General features: G+C 40.7%; 1 protein-coding gene and 1 long non-coding RNA gene across 8 annotated transcripts in view; one reads left to right on the top strand and one right to left on the bottom strand.

The window, feature by feature from the left end:
• Positions 1–929: 929 nt before the first annotated feature.
• On the bottom strand, positions 930–22,436 carry LOC310895419. Of its 4 annotated transcripts, none has more exons than XR_014580661.1 (7): positions 22,297–22,436; positions 21,562–21,712; positions 21,237–21,471; positions 20,633–20,686; positions 14,918–15,061; positions 5,155–5,355; positions 930–2,560 (listed from the first exon to the last, which is right to left on the bottom strand). It is a non-coding gene; the product is annotated as an uncharacterized lncRNA (long non-coding RNA). The 4 variants fall into 4 exon arrangements; XR_014580662.1 differs by having other exon boundaries at positions 14,932–15,061; XR_014580663.1 differs by lacking the exon at positions 14,918–15,061.
• The window catches only part of VWC2 (von Willebrand factor C domain containing 2), a 57,054-nt gene continuing 56,275 nt past the window's right edge, over positions 21,708–22,486 (top strand). For 3 of the 4 annotated variants that reach the window (XM_083826794.1, XM_083826798.1, XM_083826797.1), the window contains exon 1: positions 21,708–22,107. The gene's annotated coding sequence lies outside the window, so the exon portion shown is untranslated. Of the gene's footprint in view, positions 22,108–22,250; positions 22,356–22,486 lie in introns of those variants that run through there. The other variant, XM_083826795.1, reaches the window with a different exon arrangement.

The raw sequence follows: 22,486 nt of genomic DNA, 5'->3' as shown, positions 1-22,486 counted from the left end.
TAGTGCTACTTAGGATCAACCATTTGTTCATAAAATTACATCCACAAAAGGAAGAGATAAGGAAAACGCAACTGATAGCTCTGTATTCCTCAGCCCAGAACCCCCCCCCCCAAAAAAAATGTTAATTACCAAAGCTCAATGAATGTCCATTTTCCCTCCATCTTTTCAGCCCGGCACCCCTAGATCCAGCAGCTGCTGCCCGGATGCCACCAGGCAGGACTGGCTAAATGATCAGGGTTTTTAAGTCTCAGCTTAGAGGGGGCTAAGCACATGATATGCACCTTTGCAGTCTAATGGGGATGTTTGATGTGAAGCCATTGCTAAAAATATCAGCTAGCTGTGCTTCCTGAGTAGGAATTCTCATGAGGAGAAACTTGCTCCTGTAGATGTAGAGCTGCAGCTTCTTTATTGCTTTGGGACCACAAGAGCGACTGTGAGCACCTGTGGCAGGGAAGATGTAAGGCAGAGACAACTAAATGAACCTTCTCTTGGAGGTATAAGACATTGATGTCCCACGTGTCGACCCCTGCTGAACAGAATCAGGAGGTATCTGTGCAGACTGAGCTCAACATGTTTTATTCGGGATTTCTACTGATGTCTGAGAGCATGTGCTGCAGAACAGAAGGAACACTGTTGCCTCCAGGAAATTCCAAAAAACTTCTGGATCACAGTGAAATCATGACTGGGAAGTCTTGAAGGAGGTTTGCTTCAGTACTCTGTGACAAGGGACGAATTCAGCTGTGGCGTGCTTACTTCCTCGGCCTAAAAGGTCACCTGTCTTACTGCTTTGGTTGTACGAAATTGCTGGGGTATAGGTACAATCACAGTCAATGTCTTATAAAAAGATTACACAGATGCCAATCTGCATATGAAACGGTGTGGCAACATGTTTAGTATTGAATGAAATAATGTTCACAGTCTCGTGCTGGTTTGGAATTGGAACATATTTATTAATTTATATTATTTAAAACATTCTTTTTTACACAAATGCACTCATTAAAGATAGAACATTCTGTATGGCTGAAAAAATAAAAGGATCCTTAGCAATTAATTTTTAAAATGGGATACATATGTATCTAATGCATGTATGCATAATATTTATATAAGTTCATGTGTATATCTTTATTATACATGCAGATTTTAGCATGGGTATTCAGCAATGACATAGTGGCTTCAGTTCAAATAGCATGAGCATATTACATCTGAAAGCACAGACTAGAGCAAAATACAGTATTTGGTCTTATAAACCTGAGAAAATATTCCAGTTAAAAGGAAATGAGGAGCCAAAGCTTTTCAGCATTTGGAAAATGCAACATATCATGTAGCTAATTTACTCTGCACAAATGAGCAGCATTTCCTAGAGGGCAGGGCCTCTCTCTAGGCTAAAACATGCACAGATTAGACCAAGCTTGCATTTATGAGAAGGCAAATTCATTTAGAAAAACATTATTTTTTCCTTGTATAAAGAAGACAACCCCTGGAATGCCTCTCACGGTGCTATTTGTTTACTGAATACAGGGATTTTCCTGGGCGCAAAGAAAGGATGTCTTCTGCTTTCATTATGCATGCTCTTTGCTGTGCTGGGAGTCAGGAGCTAAGCAGTGTAATTTCACTGCTGCTCCAGCCCTGGCCCCTGAGGCACTCGAGGAGATCCTAAGAACCCGTCAGCTCCTTGGGGGATGCTGCCGAGATGAGGGGCCAGTTTTGCAGCCTAGCACGGATATAATAAAAACGGAACAGCAATGTGGAATTCTTTGGAGAGCAAATTGGATAAGCTGGCCCTGATGACAGCAGAGATTTGTGCCTCTAGCATGTGTTACAGCCATGCTGCCCTGCAGCGAGGAAGGCAGGGACCTGCTCTTCACCCAAATATGCATGAGTTGCTAGGCATGGCTGCCCTGAGGAGCTGCCCAAAAGAGGGGGTGCAGCTTCCACTTTGCCCTCTGTTGAGAAAAGCACACAAGGGATGATCAGCTCCTCCCTCCATGACTTCAGAGCTCTGCTGACAAGAAAAATAAGTCATCAGTGCTTCAGTTTGGCGAAGCTTTGGCTAGGCACCAGGACAACGATGCTTCCCACAAAGCAAGGCCTCCTTTACCCTTTCTCTGCAGGTTTTGTGTGGAAAAAGTGTTTCTTCATGTAAAAGTAAACCTAGATTAACTTTTGGGAAGAAAATGAGATTGTGCAGGGTTAATAGCAGTCTATTTCAGAGAGGAAGATGAACTGAAACATGCTGAAAGTGAACACATGTATAAGAATTTCTTCAGGGTATACAGCCCTCTATGGCAGATTGTTGTGCCAGGCTGTGTGTAAGACTGCGCCTGCTGAGGCTGTGCTTTTCTCAGTTTTATTTTCAGTAGCATCCATAGAAAATCTTTGCCAAACCAGCCTGTGGTGCCAACTGATTTGCTGTGTATGGCCTGAGGCGCTGGGCTATCGAGGGTTTTGTTTAGGCACAGGGAGGAGAAAAACTTTGTTTCGGGTCATGCACAGCATCCCTGGATCCTCTCATTTCTCTGAGCTTTCAGGAAATGAACCTCTTGGTCTTGGGTTGTGTCACCTGTAATGAGAAGAGCAGCTCAAAATGCAGGCAAGACATTCACATGCGTGTGCCTAGCACAGAAAGAATATTTTCAACATGAGCCAAAGGATTCAGGTATTTCATTCAGGAAGACAGAACTCAGATTTGGGTACCAGGCACTGCCAGCACCTTTTTGAAAGCCATGAAACAGCCTCGAGAGTAGAAAACAGCCATGAAATTGCTTTGTCAGTACTTCATGCAAGTTTAAACATGGAAGTGATAAGTGTAGGATGCGACAGATCGGCATCAAAGTATACAGTTTTAGGCCAAGTGCACATGGGGCCAAGTGCTACATGGGGCAGCACCAGGGAGATGACTGAAGATTAAACATCCTCAAAGTTGCCTAAATTGCATGGGCTCCAGAGTAGACTGAAACACCCAAGTATTTACGCCTCATGTTTATGACTTAATCTCAGTTTCAGAGCCTCAATATGTTCTGCCTACCTATGGAAGCAGAATGAAACTCACTAAGATTTTTATTTTCCTATAGGGATTTTCTGGCTGGAAAAGGGAAAAAAAATCAAATGTGCTGCAGTATATTATGTAACTTGTTTTTTCTTTTTTTTTTCTTTTTTTTTTTTTTTTTGTCCCAGATGAAAAAGTGTTGATTCTTTCCTTTTTCACAGGCTGGCTTCCCAGCTGCTGGCTTCCCCACTTTTATTACAAAGCTCTGCCACTTTAATTTGATTCTTTCTCTGTGCTACATAATTCTCTCACTTTGTGAAGTTTTTTCCAAGTTGACTTCATTCTCTTTAAATGAATCGACTGCTTTCAGCTTTAACCCGATCGAAGCTGTGATTGTGTGTAGTTTACCTGCAGCGTGAAGAGGAAAAAGTCAGTTTGCTTGGTAGAGATCTGAGGAGATCATTTAGCTTGGACTGTCTCTACTCCCAGGACTTCCTTAGGTAAGACTGCTGACAAGTGGAACATCACTTTATTTACTCATCTGCATCTTTTCTTCTGTCTGTTTTAATACTATCCTCCCCAAGTCTATCTGTCGAGGTTATAAACTACTATCCTGAGATGTGCTTTGTTTGCTGCTGCAAACGGTTACAGGTTCTGCAACACCCTGCACTATTTCTTCATTCCTTGCAGACACAAGGTGGTACTTTTTTTTCCAACAGTTGTGCTGTTTTTTTAGCTGAGAGCTTTCCATCAACACAGCTGCTTTCTGTGCAGCTACAAACATTTGAAAGCATAAGGCTTATGTACAGCAGCCAGAGCCACTTGCGAGAGGTGCTTCATGGCCCATTAACAAAACTGTCATATATGGCTTCCCTTTAATTAAATATTGATAGGGATTTAGTCTTGGTGTAACATTTCAGGATAATATGGAAAAATCATTTTAATCTGCATAACAGATCAACGTGCCACTACACCCCTATACTTCTGGCTGGCTGAAGATGACATACACAAAATGAGAAGGCTGCTCAGCTTCCAGTGCCAGCTGAATCCCTACTGTCATCACTAACACCATAATTAAGGATGCCAGTTAATGTCAATGGCAGTTTATATGAATGGAGGCTTATCCAGTATGGGATTTTCATTCCCATGATGAAAATCACCAACCTGTTTCACAACAGTTTATCAATATAGTGTTTTTTTTTTCTGAGTTTGAATCTATTTTTGAAAAAATTAAGACATCTGCAAAAGTCTCACAGCTCAATATTGACCTTATGCAATTCAATAAATAAATAGTTTTCCAATTGAATGGTTATCATCCTGAGAATTTCACTGCATGCTGCCCACTCCCTTGTCTACCCAAAAGATTGCACATCTCTGGAATGCTTGCCTGTAAGTTGTCTTTGTGTGCAATCGCCAAAATTGCCGAAGGGTTTTAAATGCCTTAGATGGCCAATGCCATTGTGTATAAGAAAGACAGGTAACTACTTTTTTTAAGCTGTAGCCTTTGTATTTAGAGATTACTTCACTTTTAGCCCTGCCTTTTTCCATTAGCCTTTTAATAAGTACTTGTAACTAGTGAACTCTAAACTTCCTTTTATTGTTCAAATAAGAAAAAAAGAAAAAAAAAGATAATGTGCTGACTGTCAATTTGAGTGCAGTATTTAAGACTTCTTTTCAGTTTTTAAGAACACATTTCAGGCTCAGGAGACATTCCACAGAATCAGCAAATTCTGACAAGTATGAATGATTCACTTACACTGTGTTTTTCTATTGTGTGGTGCTCCTTTCTTCTGATACTCAATTTTACAGGCAAAATTGTCTTTGAAGAGTAAAAATGAGTGTCTACCTGGATATACAACAATCTTTGTATTGCAACATTGTGTGAATAGATTAGACTACTTCTAACATGGATTTCTTCTGAATTTAGTTTTCTTCACCGCATTCAATATTACTTAAATATTTTTTTTCTGAATTGATAGAGAATGTAATGCAATAAAAACATTAACATACTTTATTCTATCACTTAGAGCATTTTTATTCCCTTCATACCTCATCCATAAGAACGGTATACTTTTCACACCTCCCTTCTTCCACCGAGGAGCCTAGTCTATTTAAAGAGACAATCTTTAATGCCATGGTCAATGGACTCTTTTTCTTTGTGCACTTACCATGGGGTTTTCAGTTGTATGGAATGAAAGAATCCTATAGCATTGGATCTTCTTCCAGGATCTAAGCACTGGCTGGAGTCAAATCCAGCTCTGAAGGTGTTTTCTTCTAGCCAGGTTTATATTGATAACAAGAGCACTTCAGTTATCAGGGAAACTTCTTCCAGCACTCAGTTCTGAGTTTTTAGTTTGTGGAATCCTGTCCTAAGATAGAAAAAGTCATTACTTTATTGTCAAATTCTTGAACAATGGGTAGTCTTTATAATTGTTTCCAAACCCTCTCACATTTGTGCTCTGGAGTTATACAGAAGGGAAAAAAAAATAGAAAACCAAACTGAAATTAAACTAATCCAAAGTAGAACCGCCATCACCAACATACAAGATGCTCCAAGCAACAAAGAAAATGGAGCAAATGAATAAGTGGTAGTTAAGCGTTAGTTTTTATTGGAGAATGGTTTGAAGAACAAGCATGACATGAGCATATCTAATAATTCTGCAAGGCATAATGGTAAGGTTGGCCTATTTGGCAGTTATTGCAGAGCAGGAAAGCTGAAACTCATAGGAAGGAAACTAAGTGGTAGCAAATTTTCCAAGAATCACAGAATCCCGCCTATTCTACAAAAACAAACTCTATTCAGTGATGCTGAATTGTACCTTAAAGTAGAAGACTTTTCAGCAAGAAAGGATAAATGTTACAGCTTCAAGAATGTATTTATTACTGCAGCAACAAGAGAGGCTGTGCCAGTGGAACTCTGATATGTTCATTCTTCTGAAACCAAATAATGGGATCATGTACTGTGTCTTTGCAGAAGTATTTGAGCATATGTAACATTTACTAATCCGTCTTTGTCATCCTCAAACATATATGGGATAGATAAAAAAATTCCCTATTCTGTACGCATAGAATTGAAATGTAGGCTAGATTAAGAGACTTGCCCAAGGGCATAGAGGAAGTCTGAGTCTAACCATTGCTCTTGTCAACTGAAGCACCATTTATCAGGTTGCTGATTAAGTGGAGGCTCCTACATTCTATTATTGGTGATGCTGGTCTGACAAGAAGGATGCATTAGTCCTGGTAAGGTGGCATACAAATGAACCATGTTAATTTAAGTACTATTAGAAACACAAGACAGAAGGAAAAAAATCAATGCTTTGTTTTATAGTAAAGAAAAAATCAATAAGGAAAGAAATGCTTTTTTTTCTAGTATCTCAGAAAATGTGCTGGACAATAGGGAATAGTTAGAGCAGATTAAAACTATTTAATATAAGTTGGTGGTGTCCTTTTAGAAAACAGTGGTCTAGAGCTGACATTCTGTAATAAAAACCTGAGTAATATCCAAAAGTAAAAATCTGTGAGAAAGAAATAATATCAAGTACAGGCTGTTATTTTTTTAATTAAACTCGTAGCCAGCTGCAGTGAATCTGTGAAAATTGCAGAAAAGATGCTAACAAACAGAATTCAAAAATAAACATGTACAGCAAATGAGATGCCACATGTAATCCCCCAAACCATGAGGCAGGTTTACGTAAGAAACCTGACAGAGGTTCATTTCTAGTGCTGTGTTTCTGTCTCTGACAGTAGCTCATGGCAGATAGCAAGGGAAAAAAATGTAAAAACAGGACAGAAATGGAATAAAGTTTTCATGGTGTTCACTATTGCTCTTGGCAGTCTGCAGTTTAGAGACTTCCTAAACCAGAAGTTGCATCTGGGCCATCCTATTTAATAACCTTTGACATTTCTTTCATAATTTTTAACTGCTCTTTAAACACAAAATATTCTGTAGACATTGACTCCACCATATAGGTATGTATTATATTAAAAAACAGCGGTTTGGGTTCACTTTAAACTTGCTCAAACTTGCTTTAAACTTGATCATTGGGTATCCCTACTTCCTGTAGCACAACAAATGCAGAAAAATTGTTCCCTTACTCTTCCTCATATTGTTACATAGTTATCTAGCAGATTTCTGTTTCCCCTTGCTCTCTGTCATCTTTGATATTTACTTTCCCTCAAATTCAAATCATTCAATACCTTTAAATATCATTTTGCTCTTCTTTGCATCTTCACAGGTACTTTTGGTCAGAACCATACAAAACATTCAAGATGTAAATTTATGAAGTGCCATGATGATAGTCTCCTATTTGCTTTCTACTTTTCCCTAATAGTTCCTAATATTTCTTTTTGTTTTTCTTTTTGACTGTCAGTTAGCCTGGGGCACTAGATTTCAAACTATGTCTGTATACCTAATGTTAAGTCTGTCAGCTGTTTAACTTTTTCTAAACATTGATTGTCATATTATATGAAGCTTTGTTATTCCTCTTTTCACCCCTTTTCCAGATCCTTTCATAATATGGTTTAAAAAAAAAAAAAAAAGAAAAGAAGAAAAAAAGAAAAAAAAAGCTGACTGGGGAATTCTACCACTCCTATCTGTCCATGGAAAAAACAGGTTCTTTGTTTCCCACTTTCCAGATAGTTTTCTGTACATGAGGGGATCTTTCTCCTGAATCTCAACAATTCAATTTTTAGTGTCTTTTGGTGAAGGGCTTTGTCTAAAGTTTTACGTAAACTGCAATTTAGTCCATTTCACTAGCTGGGTCATTCTTCACCATATTTTCAGTGACTTAAGAATTTTAAGAAATTTGTGATGCATGGTTCATTCCTTGCTGTAACGTATTTGCCATGCATTTATAAATTTGTGTATGTTTTATGGCCTCACCAAATTTGCATGTCAGCCAAATGAAAGTTGTTGATTTACAAGTACTTATTATTTCATAAGAAATGCTTCCTTCTCAAACATATTCAAGTCTTCTAGGAAAGACTTTTATAAGATCTCTTTCCTCCTGATTAATGGGTCACATTTATCCCCACACTTGTTGATTTCCTCAAAGAACGCCAACAGGTTTGTGAAGCGTAAATGTCTTGCTTGACCCTCCTATAATATATTATTTTCTTCATATGCCTACTATTTTTATTCATCATCATTTTTTCAGCCAATATGTATAAGTCAGATTTTCTTCTATAGATTTTCGCACTACAGATGTCATACTTTTCTGTAACTACTATCTCTGGAACCCCATGAAACCCTTAAATCAGTTGATGTTACATTCTTCTGATAACAAGGCTGATGTGAGAAATTGTACATTACTGTTCTATTTCAGTATTAAGCTAGATATCTTGGAAGAATCCTGAGAAATCATTGCTGATTTTTATATCAATTTTGTTTTAAAACCTTCAGTTTGAGACACATGCTTTGATGCACCACTGTAAAGAAAGATTCTCCCAGAGCGAACAGACACAAAGAATTCATTTAGCTTCCCTGTTATGGCCTTGTTTCCTCCAAGAGCTCTTCATGTAGTTTGTTTCAAAGAGATGGTTAGGTTTCTTCTTCCCTTGCAAAACTAATGTTAGTATGTTATTCTTCAGTGACAGGAATCAAAGAACAGAATACGTTGGGTATTATTTTCTGGTCGGTACCAAGAACATATGTGTACTGACACACACACACGATCTTGGGCTGCATTTTGGATACTGTGGAAGAGAAGCCCAGACACTCAAAGAACAGTGGAAGAGAAAAGGTCTGGTAGGTCTATCCTGAGCAAGAAGTGAAAGCAAAAAGAAGTGACTTTTCTCCTCCAAATCAAAGCCTCATAAGAACATACCAGATATTTCAACAGTCTTAGCAGTTATGATACGTACCAGTTGTGACTATGCTTTACTGGTGTAGTCCTTTTGAAGGTGGAACAAAATAAGCATGCAAGGACAAGGCTGTGTTTGTGATGTACTTTATTTGAAGGCAGTCCTTTGGGAAACAGGTAAATTCTCTAACTTCCTGTTTGCTGTATAGCTTTTAAATAGTTTTGTACACAGGTAAAAAGTCTGACAGATTTTTGTTTTGTTTTTATTTTTCACCTGGGATTTTAAGATTGATACAGGCTGCCTGTACTCTGCACTCTGCCGGATGGAAATTTTTTGATGAGAGTTTCTGTTAAGCAGTACCCCTTGAGGGAGACTGGACATAGCTATGGGAGTGTAGCTGCTTCACTGGAATTTTCAAAGGGGGAAATTGGGCAGCAGGACAATAACTGTTATCCAGTGGCTGAGCCAATTCAATAGGATGCAGGAAACTTCCACGTCTATGCTTTTGCCACGTCTATGCCAGTGAGTCATTCCCATTGGGTGGTCTTTGATGGATGTATTTCTTTCTCCACACTTATGTAAATAATCCTTGATCTGGAGAGAGATGTTGAGATCTATAAATCATAGATACTGGGCTAGGCAATATAAGATGCAGCACTGAGAATGCTACTGGAATAACTGTGGCTTTGGGGAATGAAAGTTAGATATTCTGGGCTCTTTATCATCAAATACAATTTAATATGAATTATTTAATTTGAGCACAATTCACTTTCTACTCCTTAAAAAGAATGGAAAATCACTTTACTTATAATATGTCAGTGATCCAGAAACACTTCAAAAGTCTCTCTCAGATGTCTTCTCCCTCCTGAACACACCCGTTCATATTCTAACTCATAGTGTGATGATCTCAAACGTAAGTCTAAATCGAGAAAATCTAAAATCTCTGAAAGAAGATTGGGATAGTTCAGTAAATGTTCTAACCATACTTTACTATGGATCTGCAAACACAGTCTAATGATGTTGAAATTCCAACCCAACCCACCCCCAAAACCTGCCACTGACTCTCTGAATTCTTCCCTGCTGTTCTCCTTGGCAGGCCACTTACTGCACTGCCAGAGCAATTCTCCAGGCAGAGCTGAGATATCTTTTATTTTTCATTCCAATGAGCCTTTATTGTGAGGGGGCAGGAACAGATCAGACGAAGGAAGAGGATTTATTGGCTTGGGTTTTGTGTGTACTTTTTTATTTTATTTTTATAGTGTGCAGTTCTGGGATGACATATACCCCTTTAGGTCTATTTTCCAGATTCTTCTTAGATGCTTATAGTTAAAATGAATCATTATTTCTTTATGCTAGTTCTTTTCTGAGTATGTAAAATCCAAGTTTCGTCCCCCCCGAAAGTCGGACACAGTGTTCCAGTTTTCCCTGTGTCGCTACTACATTCTGTCCCTGATGCAGCATCAGTGCTGTTTGCAATATATTGCATATATCTGTGACGAGAAATTTGACCTGAGGCTTGTCGTCAAGCTCCTACGGCCTTGATATAATCGACTGTTTGGCTTTTGACAGCCCTCTTCAGCAATTGTATCAATTAACCCTGTGGACTGAGGGATCCTCACTCCAGCACAACACTAAATTTCTCCCCTCTAGACAAAAAAATTAATGGATCATTTAAAGCAGGTTTCTTCCTGAATCACCTACTGAAACCTCTGTTGAAGATGAAGAAGAATTGTGGTACCTATTTGCCATAAACTCAACAACCAAATAATAAAACACTTCTAATACATCAAGAGCCCTTGACTGTCCAGCTGCCAACTGGCAAGTAAAAGAGTACCGTATCTATCCACGTGGCTTCTTTATCCTGTGGCATGTTTGGCAATCTTAAATTATTATAGTGGTTTCACACCAGTAGGTTGCTCAGCACCACCATGCCACTCTCTCACTCCCACTCCTCAAAAAGGCAGGGGGAGAAAATATGTTGAAAAAAGTCAAGGGTTGTGATAAGGGCAAGGAGATCCCTCACCAAGTACTGCAACAGGCAAAACAGACTTAGCATAGGGAGATTAATATACTTTCTTGCCTATCACTCACAGACTAGAACAGTGAGAAAATAAAAGCAAACTAAAAACACCTCCTCACCCTCCCCCCCACCCCCCATCCACCCTCTTCCACCTCCTCCCCACGAGTGGTGCAGGGGAACAGGGAATGGGGGCTGTGGTCAGTCCCTGACCCTTCGTCTCTGCTGCTCCTTCACGGTCCCTCCCTGCCCCTGCTCCACGCGGGGTCCCTCCCACGGGATGCCGTCCTTCCTGAACTGAGCCTGCGGGGGCTGCCCACAGGCAGCAGCTCTTCAAGCACTGCTCCCACATGGCTCCGTACCACAGGGTCCATCCCCCAGGAGCAAACTGCTCCAGCACGGGTCCCCCACGGGCGGCAGCTCCCCCCAGGCCCCCTGCTCCTGCGTGGGCTCCTCTCCACGGGCTGCAGCTCCGGCCCGGGGCCTGCTCCTGCGGGGGCTCTCCATGGGCCGCAGCCTCCTCCAGGCCACATCCACCTGCTCCACCGGGGGCTCCTCCACGGGCTGCAGCGTGGAGATCTGCTCCGTGTGGGACCCATGGGCTGCAGGGGGACAGCCTGCTCCACCAGGGGCCTCTCCACAGCCCGCAGGGGAACTTCTGCTCTGTAGCACCTCCTGCCCTCCTACTGCAGTGACCTTGAGGTCTGCAGTTTCTCCCTCCTCTCTCCCAGGTGCTGTGGTGCAGCAGTTTTTTTTCCCTTCCTTAAATCTGCTCTCCCAGAGGTCTAACAGGGTTGCTCCCTGGCTCAGCCCTGGCCAGCAGCAGGTCCCTTTTGGAGCCGGGCTGGAGCTGATTCTGATCTGACTGGGCTCTACTCACAGAAGCCACCCTGCAGACCCTTGCTACCAAAACCATGCCACGTAAAATTAATACAATCATAAAGCTTGAGGGCAAAATGGTATTCTTTAATTTGAACCCAAGTTCCTGGCAAATTAATATCTGTCAGGTACACATCAAAGTAGAGTAGGTTGATAGTGTAATCTGAGTATTGCAGCACAAAAGACTATAGAAATTAAATTACAGTTGTGATATGTGCAATCCAGACTCTAAAGAGCAATATGTAACACCAAACCTGGAAACCAATCGTATGAACTAAGGCAGCAAAGGAAGCAGTGAACATATTCTCATTAAATTTTGCTTCTATCAAAAGCCCGAGTCAACCTGTCAAAGAAATCCCATTAGAACCAAAGCAAGAGCCTAGATACAGACCCAGTGAACTACTACTGGAGTTTTGCCTCTGCTCCAGGGACTTTCTTCCATCTACAATTCACCACAGATTTGTTTAACAGCAGGAACTGTTTGTTTAAGACCTCAGGTGTGCTTGATATTTTCTTTTGCAAAAGCAGATATAACCTTCTCCATTTTTCTAAAGAAAAATTAATCCCAACTGAGAAAAAAAAGCACTGGAGAAAGAAGGATTTTTTTTTCCTTCCTTTATCTCATTCAATTCTGCTTAATTGAAAAAGTAAAAAAGTTCTGAGAGCCTATTCTTACACGTTTACTCCTTACTTACAGCATCACTAGGAAAAAAAAAAAAAAAAGTTTTAAAATAAACTCCAGGCAAAAGACTTTGAGGAAGAGAGTTGCAAGCCTGTGCCATAATCAGCCATGTCACTTCCGTGAAAGGACCAAAAGTGTTTTTCACTAGGCTTTTACCCAAAGACAGCTAGCTAATATTAATAACATTCGTACTCTGGGAGAAATGCAGCCTAGGGGTCTGAGCTATAAAGGCTCCGGTCACCTGCAGCTCTGATCAACTTCAATGGGAAGTAGATATCTCTGTAGATCAGAATTTACAGAAACAGAAATTCAGCCTGAGGATAAAATGAGATTTTTTAAAGAAATTTAACTTACAGAGAGAAATGTGACTGCTTAAGGTGGCTGCAGGTTGCGTGTCAGGGGGTCTCTCCAAAGGCCCCAGCTAGCGTTTGATGGAGTCGTGGCAAGGAATCTAACATTGTGACTACAAATCATCTCAATTATTCCTCTCCTTAATTTAAAAACAAACAAACAAACAAACAAACAAACAAAAAAAACAATCGTAAATGATTGATTTCCATCTGATATAGGGGAAAATGAAACCCCAACAGAATATCAGACATAAAAGAGTGAATGGTATGACAGCTTTATCTTTAAGGAATAACTTGTTCCCAGTTCTTTGAATGATCCTTATGTAGAAGTTAGTGGTGTGAAACAAAACCTAATTTCTTGAATAAAAGTTCTAGAATTCATCCCAATAGTCCATGAAAATTGTGAATGTGCAAATAAACATCTGTTCTCAAATCTGTCAGGAAAAGAAATTTAACTGGAGCCTTGTAATAAAAGGAAGACAAAAGATGACATGAGGATAAAGAACTCTAATTATTTAAGTTTCAGAAATCAAACAGCTAGTGGAACAAAGCTCATTTCAACGTCAACACCTAGATTGCTTTCTCAGCTGATAGCTATTTTGCAGAAAATAGTGATGGGGGCTGAACTGCAGTTAAGAACCAAGGAAAAGAACTGGACAGTGTGCTTTTAGTGTATGGTAAGGGCTAAATTTTCAGAAGTCCTGGACATTTGTTTGTTTCCCCTGTGACACTAATTGCCATTTTTTCAGAGCAGTTAAGTGCCCAGTAGGCTCAGGTCCTTTGACAATCTGGTTCACTGCTATCCTAGTTACCTGCTTGGCTAGGTAGGACTGTGGAAAGACTTCCCAAGTCTTATAGCCACCAGATTAACTGGTTTGCTTGTTCTTTTTCTCTGCTGCTGCTGCTGTTTTTAGGCAGACCCAGGCTACAGCTCTTTATGAAATTACTGCACTTGTTCTACAGCCTGTGTCTGCTTGAGGAGTCAGTAATTGTGCTAAAGCCTCATTTAATTTTACTAATGGGGAAAGGAAGGTTTTATTTTGAAAACCTTTGAAGTTAAGAATTGAATGTCCTATGAGGATGGCCAAGTTAGGAGTGGTTAGTTCAACCAAACCAATTTATGGCTGACTTGGTGTAATATTCTTAAAGGTCTTCAACAACTGTTTTACTGCTAGAGCAAGACTTGACTTTTAACTTTTTTTCAGCTAGAGCTTTGCTGGTTCGTGCTCTATGATAGCCTTTCTACAAACAAGTTAAATAGGCTTGCATTAGCAGGGGCTGACACCTTGGAGCACAAGGCCCTGTTTATGTGAAATTTTGTTTGGGTCATGTTTAGGGAATACTTTCTAGTTAGGGTTAGATTTCACGGAACTATTAGGATTTGAGCCACGTTTTCTTCCATCTGTTTCTAAGCCCTGAACTGAGCTATAGGGCAGTGTGAGACGAGGTTTGCTTAGTTCTTCTTGCTGGAGATGTTCTGCTTTGAAAGTAGTGATGGCTCCTTCTCCAACAAAATGTGTTATGTGTATTAAACAGAATGGTATCATGTGAGAAATTAATTGCCGGTAGACCAGTGGTCAGGGTATTTTAATGGGAAGATGGGACCATGGGGTTAAATAAGCTTAGGCAGGGGAGGGAGTGATCTTGTAGCTTGGCATGGAACATTCAATCCCTGATCTACTGGTCACGTGTCACAGAGGAGATCTTGGCAGCATCTAAGCTCTCCCCTTCTTCATGTATCTTATAACCACCTAATGCGAAGAGTCCATTATTTACAAGCCTCTGCCGGAAATAACTCTCCAGCACGACTGTGGATAGCCAGGGAAATTGCTTTGTTTCTTATCTTCTTCCAACAAACAGTAAACTAAAGCAGCACAACCAACTTTCATTATCAAAATTACACAACGTGTCCATTTCGTTCATGTCAGACGTGGTACCATTAGCACCCTGCTTGCTGCTGTTGTTCTAATGACATCAGTATAGCAAGGTCTGGTGATAACAACTGAACAAGGCATCAAGCTTTCGCATGAATGAACACCTAAATCTTGAATCCATAAAAGGGACCTAGTATATCAGCTATTCAGCTATGAACTCAGTATCTTACTAGGGAACAAAGGCAACGTGGAGCAAATGGAGTACTGAGAACGGAAGAAGAGAGAGAACCGGGAGCTTTGTATTTCCCTCTCAGCTCTGTTACTGACCTGCTGTTACTGACCTTCAGGATGCTCTCCCTTCCCTTCTTTCTTGGTCACTGGAGGATGTGCAGTTCTACGAATACTAATGCTTTAAGCATTTGTGCAGTGCCTACATGTGGGGGGTCCCAGTTTATTGGGGGTCTCTAGGCCCTGTATGCAAACACAGAAAAATAACTTTCATTTGTCTGTTTTCCAGCTCAAGTTTTAGCCCAAAGACTGCATACTCTGTTGTTTTTTTGTTGTTGTTAGTGGTGGTTTTCTTTTCCTCTGCTCTGATAGCTCATAGTCTAAATCATAATTTCTGAGCCATGTAACTTTTTTTCATTAAAAGCAGACAGAAAACTATATCAGCAGCCTCTGTGATTGCAGAACTTACTGAATGTAATCATCTCCAGTAATTAGATCTAAAGACAGAACACTTGGGAATGTGCAATTCATGAAAGTTTCAATGTTACAAATTGTAATTTGTGCAGTTTTTTTAAACTATGAAATTATCAAACTTATATGAATGACTTTAAAGGCCTTACTGGGCCTTTAATTTAAAAAAAGGACAACAAAATAATCCATTGCATACCTGGTACTGTATCAGAAGTACTTGCTAAGAGGTACAGAGAATTCTACAATAGTGTACAGAAGGGTGATGTTCATAGAATCATAGAATATCCCATGTTGAAAGGGACCCATAAGGATTATCCAGTCCAACTGCTGGCACCACACAGGTCTACCCAAAATTTTAGACCATGTGACTATGTGCGCAGTCCAAACGCTTCTTAAACTCCGACAAGCGTGGTGCGTGACTACTTCCCTGGGGAGCCTGTTCCAGTGTGTGACCACCCTCTTGGGAAAGCACATGGGTTTGAACAACAGAATTAGCAGAATTTTCTTATAGATTGATGTCTTAATAATAGGTTTAAGTTCTGATTGTGTCAAGCATACATTGGGCATTAATGCAGGTGCTGCGTCGTACAGAGTCGCGTCGCTGGTGTGCAGTAAGGGACAAGATCACCGCACACCTTCAGTACCAACCAGTAGAAGGCTGTTCTTCTCTACCAAGCCATTTTTGTGAAGCTTTAAGGATTCAATTCCTCTACCAAGCTTAGCTGAGCCTGACCAACAAGTTCAAAAGGAGAGCAACAGGACCCCATGCATGTGCATTATATAGTATATGTCATTGTAAAAGATTCATTCTTTACAAACTACATAGTAATGATGAAACAAAGGAAGGGCAGAAAATAGGAAAAGTTTGAAGATGCACTCTGGAAAGCATTTCACCAAAGCTTTTATATCTAGAGGTGCACGCTCAGTGAGTTTTGGGGATTATCCCCTAAGATGCATGATGTTCTCTGAGTTTGCAAATCATTACATTACAGGATCAGCTGGCTGGTGGTAATTTTAATTCTGTAAACTGTAGTGAGAAATGCAGGCTTTCACACACATTACTGTGAATCCCTAAACTTTCAAAGATTTGAATTTGCAATCTTCATTTCACCATATATTTCATTTGCTTCTCTGATACAAATGAAAAAAAAATCAGTTGTGATACAAAGCATTTTACATGTTTGATGAAGCAAATGCTGTAGAAGATCAATTTTTTAATTTTTTTTTTTCAGATTTTAAGGGCTTGTCTTTGTGGGACATGAGTTATAATTACCAACTATCCATGGTCTTATTATATATTAATAATGTTGTCATGAGTATTTGAGTAAGAAAAAACATCTTTTTAAAAGATTCTTTTTAATTTCAGATGCATATATATGTATGCATCATTCTGAAAATAACCTATGTTTTTTTACAAATAATTTAAAGAAAAACAAATACTAAACCGTATAATTCCTGTTATGGAAGTTTTAAAGAAAATTAAAGAATGAAATTAAATATTGGTTTGAGCTATAATACTAAATCAGTTTTGACAATAAGAGCCTTTATTTTTTGTTATCTTCGTGTAGGGTTGAGAAGATATTTTTTTTTATTTCCACTTATTCATTAAGCCTAGTTCAATGTTTAATACCATAACAGTTGAGAAATCCTGTGAAAACTGGAGAGGAAAGTTGTGTTTTTGTCTGGGGGGGCAGATGGTTGCTTCTTTTTCCTCCAGTAATATTAAAAAACTATGAAAGGATAAGATACTAATTTAAAATGTCAAACAATATGGAACAGTGTTTGTTTTTTTCCATGAAACCTGTGAAAGCTGATGATTCTTCTATTGAAATTTACTGTGAGCACAAATGTATCTAGAGCAACTTGAGTAACAAACAAAATAAGGTAATTATAAATAATAAAGGCAAAAGTTAACACTGATCTGTACTTTCAACTGAATTTCAGATTCCATCCGAATAGAGCTAGGCACAAGCTTTAGAAATACTTCATTCAGTTTTGTAACACAACAATAATGCAAAAACAAAAACCAAAGTGCATCCTTTGGTTTGCAAAGGGAAAGAATGAGGTATACTGTTAATACTATGTTTATAGAAAATACTCTATTTAAATGTTCCATGCTATTTTGTACATGCCCACACATATGTACATGCAAACATGCTTTGTTACCTCTTTTCAAGCAAAAATGCAGTAACGTCAAATAAGCTTGTGAGCTATTATTAAAATTAAATTTCCCCTGGGCAACTAAAATTGGGGTGAAAATATGCGCATGAAAACCCATTTATAATCACTCTTGTGTCCCGTAATTACAAGCACAAAATATTGTGCTTTGAATACACAATTATTTTTCCTCAGAATGAACCCATATGCACAGGTCATGGTTTCAGCTTCTCCTTCTCCCTCTCCAAAGGTTTCACTACTCAATTTTTAGTATTATTTAGCTACTGTGGCTAAGATGGTAATAACACTTCTCTAAAGTTTACATTTGCAAAACCTCCGTCAGCTTTGCAACAGGCATATAAAAGAAAAGTGATTTAAACCGGCAGAACTTGTACATGTTGTATAAAAAAAGTAGCATGTGTTTCCCTCTCTCTTTAATGTTGCATTAATGGGCATAAAGGGAATTGTTGCTGAGTTGGAATATATACATTAGCTTCCTCTGAGCTTAAAGGGGCAGAGAAATTGATCTCACCACAGAAAGTGAGCTTTTCTCTTCATGATTTTACTTGAGCCGTGAGTTGTTTTAAACAAAACCAATCTTCATTCCCACAGTTTAGAATAAGACTTTTTTTTTTTTTTTAAATTAAGAATGTGTTTTATTTCTATTTTACCTAGATTTTGCTAAAGTTTACTAGAGACAAATCATAAGTTAAAGGCGGGCTTTTCAGAACTTAAGTCAGTAGCAGCAAAGACCTTTTTTAAAAGATGTTTCATAAACAGATGACATCCAAAGCTTAAATTTCCCATGGTCTATGGAGATGATTTTTGTATTGCAAGTAAAAATAATAATAAACAATATGTATCTCCAAGCATGTAAAAATTTGATTTGCAGAAGCGTGAGGAAAGTCCTTGTACTGGAGAGCCCACAGTCTAAATGACAAAGGGATTTTTAAGTTTTGTATTCTTGCATGTTAAGCAGAAAAAATAATGTTGTAACATATCATTATATGATGAATAATTTAAAAACAATTAATGACAACAGACAATTGCAACTACAGCTTGTGTGATAATTCTTCAATAACTACTTATCAGTCAACTAAAGAGACGTCAGAGTAGTGAAAAACGAAAGAACTAGAGCAGTGTGTGCACAGTAGCCTTTGAGAAGTGGCATGGCATAAAGAAAATAGAAGAAATAAAAATGAAAAGATGAAAGCTAACCTAGTTTTAAAATAGTTATGGAAGCTTGCTTTTTTTTTTCTTGAAGAGTTGTTTAAACTGCTTATTTATAATTCAGCCTCTCAAATATACATGAATTGTTAGAGTAATGTGTACCTTGGCTTTGTCTCTTTGTGTTTCCAGACTGACTGCTATTTGAAGGCCTTATTTTATACAGCTGGGCTAATACTATTCCACAAATTGCTACCTTTCTAAAGCTGTGATGTGAACCTGCCTGAACAACTGCCACTTTAGCACCACAATAAAAAATACCTTTCATATAACAACTCTCTTCCTTTCAGGAGGAATAATGAAACGAAGCAAAATAAAAAGGAATGATCATCCGTTTCCCCAAGTAGCAAATCTGACAGTGCACATAGCCGGAGGAGTCACTCTTTGAGGATATTTTCTCCCCTATAAAATTCTGGACATTCAGAGATGCTCAATGGCATACACATCCTGCTGCACGATTCACACTGAGTATGCCCCATACTCACAGTGACACCACATCATCAAAGCCCACCCCGCCATTGCACGGGAACACCTCTCACTCCACAGGCTTGCAGAGGTTCCTCCTTTTTTGTCTCTATGTGTTCTCATTGAACACAGGGGGATACCAGGAGAAACTTCTTTTATTACATTTGGAAAGATGGGGCATGCTGCCTGCATGAGAGCAGGTGAAGGAAAGCATGCGGTACATGCCCCCTGGTGCGTGGAAGCTGCAGGAGGCTGTATGCCTGCATTGGGGTGAGCATGCACATACTCCAGGCCTCACTCTACTCGTGTTAGGCTAAAGATGGTTGTCTTCAGTGCTCTTAGATGTCCAGATGAAGTGCCTGAATAGCTGTGAGGTTTTGTTTTCATGTGGCTATTAACAGGCAGACAATTGGTTTTTAACTTGGTAAAAGGTATAGCCTATGTTTGGGGTCTATTTCTTCACACCAAGGCTACTCATTAAAAAAAAAAAAAAACAGTTTTCAAAATTTCAGTATCCCTAACCTTAGAGAGCAGATGTTTAATTAAGTTTCCTGTCTAACAGCCAGCTTTTGCACTCTCTCAAGCCTGGGCTAAAGAAAACGGTCATCATACCAGTTTAACTTAAATCATTCCCTGACACCACCATTTCTATTTCAGCTACTGAAGCCTTTTTGTTTTACCTTTAACTGCTTCCTAGCAGAATTAAGATAAACTAGTATAGACTGTTTTAAAAGAAGTGTGATGACTGTATCATGACTGTTTTAGCTAATGCAAGAATCTCAGGCAGACGAACAGAAGGGAAAGTGCCTTGAACAGAGATGCAGAGTTTGATTCTCATCCAGAGATGCAGTTACTACTGCAGTTGCAGATGCTACTGTTGCCTAGTGGAAGAGCAGAATGGGGAAACCTGGACCTGCATTTCTTGTAACAAGAAGTTGTTACAAGTGGCCTTGAAGTAAGAGTCTCATGTTTCTCTTTTCTAGTTTAGAATTCACATTGAAGGAAACACCAAACATTTGGTCCACTAGCAGATATGGAAGATTTTGACTATAGTATTCTTAAATTTTATAGTACAACACTACAAAGTGGTCAGGTCTCAGTTCTGCAAAGGTCCTAGCACTAGGTACTATCCATCACTTGATGTATCTGTGAAGCAGAATGCACAGAGGCTGAAGTTCAATAAGAAATCTTTAAGATGAAGAGAACAGGATATTCACTTCTTACTTGGCCAAGGAGGCAAAGATGAGCTGCAGTTTGATCCTCTGAAAGCTCTAAGGGTTTGCCTTTCCTTTCACACAGCAGTATCTTGAACCTTCAGCCCTGGCTGATCTATGTGCTGAGTAGTTAGATCAGGGAGAGGCAGAGGTCTCCTACAGAGAGTTCCGAATGCTCAAGATCCTTTCAGCCTTCGTACCAGAGCTTCACATGGGAACACGTGAAAATGTTAGAACCATAAATTAGCTTTTCCCTCCTCTTCATCAAAGGCAGCCTTACCTTCCCAGGTCCTCTATTTCATTCTGTCTTGCTCTAGCCACCACTAACTTCTGCCTGAAAGCAAAGTTTACATACTTGTAAGTGCAAAGTTCAAGTTTTTCTTACACTATAAGTGATGTTGCATACTGGTTGCTCAGCCCATGTCCTGGTTTAAGCTATATCAGGCATAAAGTTACTGTTTAAGAAAAAGCAAAGATTCAATTCATTATTCAGAAGTAATGATAGGATAATTAGAAGACAAATACTTCTTAATGATTATTAGTAGGAAATGAGAAAGGTCTAGCTTAGCTCTATGACATATAGTCTAGAAACTGTATAGCAATCTGGAATTTCATTCTGCTAGTGTAACTATTTGGCTTCCTTGCATCCTTCAAAACTTTAGTCTTGTATCTTGAAGTTTTAGAAGATTAAACCATTATTTGTCTGGTGAATATTCGACTCAGAGTTATGAGATGGTGTTAATGGAAATAATTTTGTAAGCTAGGCCAGACTCATAGATGTTCAGAGAACCCAGCTGACAAAGAGTTTAGCACCTGCATCCTCCCATGGAGCAGTTTAAGTGCCTGGGTTTTCACAAGTAACAGTCACTCGTGAAGGTACTTACCAGTGAAACATTAATATCCAGCAAATTTTCATTGCTCTCCTGAGTGCGGATACTGCAGTGCTACAGTTTTAATGAAAACATTTCTGAAAACATTGCCTAGCCTAAAAAATTCTTCTAGTGCCAAGTACTCAGGGGAATCCAGCCCCAGCCACGAGCAGGAGGAGCAGGGCGCCGCAGGCTGCCAGGGATCCACTGCAGCAGCGGGGTCAGCGCACCTGGGACCGCTCTGGAACATCTATACAGCAAAACCCAGAAATTATTGCACTGCTATGTCATCTAATGCAGGTTAACAGGGAATAAATAAGCGAGCAAATAAGCAAATAACCTTTTGGGTCCCAAGCCTTTGCCCGGCTCCAGAAGGAAAGCACCACGCTTACAGACCCCTCTCCAGCTTTTCTTTGGCGTTTCCGTCCCAGCAGCCGGACTGAAGGCGCTTCAGCCATTATTGCTAAAATAGCCGCTTCTGCCCATTTCCCCTGCAAAAGGGAGAAAACGTTGCCGTGCCGAAGCACCTGCCAGCCGCTGGGAAGCACAACCCCACTTCCCACCTCGCCCATCTCCCCCCCCGCATGGCCAGGGAAGGCTGCCGAGGCAGGGCGCCTCACAAAGCTCCCCGACCCCCTTCCATCCCTCTCCCTCCCGTTGCTGCGAGGCCCGGAGCCCCCCGGCCCCCCAAAAACCCCCCAGCCGCCATGTGAGGGAAGCGGGGCCGCGGCGAGCCCGCCCCCAGGGGCGGCGGGGCCTCGGCTCCGGCTGAGGGAGGGAGGGAGGGAGAGAGACGAGGAGGGAAGGAAGGAGGGTTGGAAGGAGGGCAGGCAGCCCGCAGCCCAGCCATGGCAGCCGGCCGGGGGGCCCGGAGCCGAGCCCGCAGGTAGGGAGCGAGGCGGCGGCCGGGCTGGGGGCTGCCCGGCGCCCAGCAGAGCCCCCCGAGGGGGCCGGGGCGGCGCTGCCCGGCCCGCCGGAAAGTTTGGGGCAGGGCCCGCGGGGCTCCGGAGGCGGGCGGGGAGGGAAGGAGGAAGGGGGGGGGGGGGGGCTCTTAAATGGCTCCGGGGAGCCCTACCTCGGCCGCGGGGCTGCGCCGGCAGCTGGCAGCGCCTTGGCTTCCCGTGGCCGGAGCAGGTATTTTGGTTTGCTTTGCCGGTTGGCGGTGCGGGAGCCGGGAGCGCCGCTAAAGTGCGGAAGGTGCGGGTGAAACGTGCCCCCCTGCAGGAGCTCCGTGGGGCTCCGCCTGGCCTCAGGAGCACGGGAGG

This window comes from Anser anser (genome assembly GCF_964211835.1).
Source record: "Anser anser genome assembly, chromosome: 2".
Taxonomy (NCBI): Eukaryota; Metazoa; Chordata; class Aves; order Anseriformes; family Anatidae; genus Anser; species Anser anser.
This window is presented reverse-complemented; position numbering and strand designations above follow the sequence as displayed.